Genomic DNA, 2,036 nt, shown 5'->3' with positions numbered 1-2,036 from the left:
AAATAGAACCAGAGCTTTCGGACAACACTAGTCCTTCCTCAGTGGCGAGTGAGTGAGGGTTGAAAAAGCCAGATAGTATAAAGTGCTGTCTCTTATACACATCTAGATGTGTATAAGAATATATGTACATACCCATACACAAATTTTAAAAATTACAAGTTTCAATATAAAAAATACACCCCTACATACACAAGAAATAAGAACATCCATCCATATAAAATGGAAAAAAAATAAACAGAATGCATAAACAAAATGCATATGCAGTGTTTACATAAAGTTCAAATACAAAAGAGCAAAAGAGCACACACAAAGCAACAGTATAAAGAAGTAATACACTTTATTATAATTGGGAATTTTTTAAATCGGTGCGTTTGTTTCATGCGACCGAATGTATCTTTTACAAAAATTATCAATAACTTTGGCACAGTGGTCACAAATGGAAACAGAATCTCCACTAAGAATGAGTAGTAATTTATCATCTGTGTTCGAAGTTATAAAAATTGTCAGGATCATTACAGAGAGAAAGGTCTTCTTTAAGGATCATCAGTTCTTCTTTTCTGATACTATCAAGAGCTTTTAAACAAAAAGTGTTTAACATCATCGATTTCACCGTTTTTACATAGCGTGCAAAGACACATCTTTAGACCATTTGGAAATTTTACAGTGAAGAGGTAGAGTATTAGATCGAATTTTAAACTTCAAGCTTGAATCATTAAAATCTATTTTGTCAAGTAAATATTTTTCTAATTTTGGGTATTTTTTCAATTTTGAATATTCTTGAAGTGAAGGTTTTTGACTTACATTATTTGACCACTCTGATTTGTATGATTCAGACTCATAACGTTCAACATAACTTATGTTCCTCGTGGTTGTTAGATTTAGTCTTCACGGTTTCGAACGAACTCTATTCAAATACTAATAGGGCGCCCCCTATTAATGGGCATACATTCTTTATCCACACCACTGGTATCCCTTCGTGGGTTAGTACAATTAAATATAGAAACATGAGTTGAGTAATGTCAACTGGTTTAGCAATGTAGTCAACAAATCATCCCTTATTCATTATATTAGAATTGAGGAATTTCCCAAAATGGAGGATTAGGGTATTTAAAAAAATTAAACTGATTTCTACGGAAGCAGTTTAAAGTTTAAAGCAACATCCAATACCCTCCAAAAAATGCCATAATACTGCCCTTTTTGCCATGAAAATGAAGAGGATATCATACATTTTATGTTAACATGTAGAAAACTTAACAAAATAAGATCTGAAGAATATATCACTGCGGAAAAGAAAATTACATCAAATTCTGATTATTATTTATGGCACTTATTTATGAGTGGAGATTGTAACACTAAAATGGATATACTTCCTGGAAACTCTAGCTAATCCACGAGACTGCTATTTTTTGTCTATGTGGCGGCAATTTGTGTAAGAAGTTTCGTAGTGGAGTGTAGTAGAGGAACGAGCCCTTGTTATTATTACCTCCGCCCAGGAAGGTGACCGCTGTCTGTCAGTCTGTTTTTGTAGGGTTACGCAAAACAAAGAAATGAATCACCATAAATTTAGTGGAATAGTGCAAAGTAATCTAGGAAAGAGATATTTATCATTTTGGGAAGGGTCAAAGGACAATGAAAGAATGAATCACCCATAACACGACTTCTGCGTCTCGTTAGGTATTCAGACACAGGTCGGAGGTATGCACTCTATAGAATGACTGCTCTAGTAAACATTTATTTTATTCATAGGTACTCCCTCGTGCGATCACAAGAAAGCTGTCGAATATTTCACGGAATCGATAAAAAGACCAACAAGGGTTTAGTTGCCAATACTACCGCAGGAAATACAAAAAAAATATCACTGGGCACAGAAATCCTGTACCTGGGTACAACCAGGTACGGTTGTAAAAAATATCGGTGTGATCAGTTAAAAATACCATAACACTTTATTATGTTCATACTTTGGAATTATCATGCTGATGATCAGCATCGTTTTCGTCATCATTTTATTATTTTACATTTATATATATATATATATA

This window comes from Anneissia japonica, unplaced genomic scaffold, assembly GCF_011630105.1.
Source record: "Anneissia japonica isolate Jap-2015-1 unplaced genomic scaffold, ASM1163010v1 scaffold287920_len488460_cov166, whole genome shotgun sequence".
NCBI lineage: Eukaryota > Metazoa > Echinodermata > Crinoidea > Comatulida > Comatulidae > Anneissia > Anneissia japonica.
Note: the sequence above shows the minus strand (reverse complement) of the source record.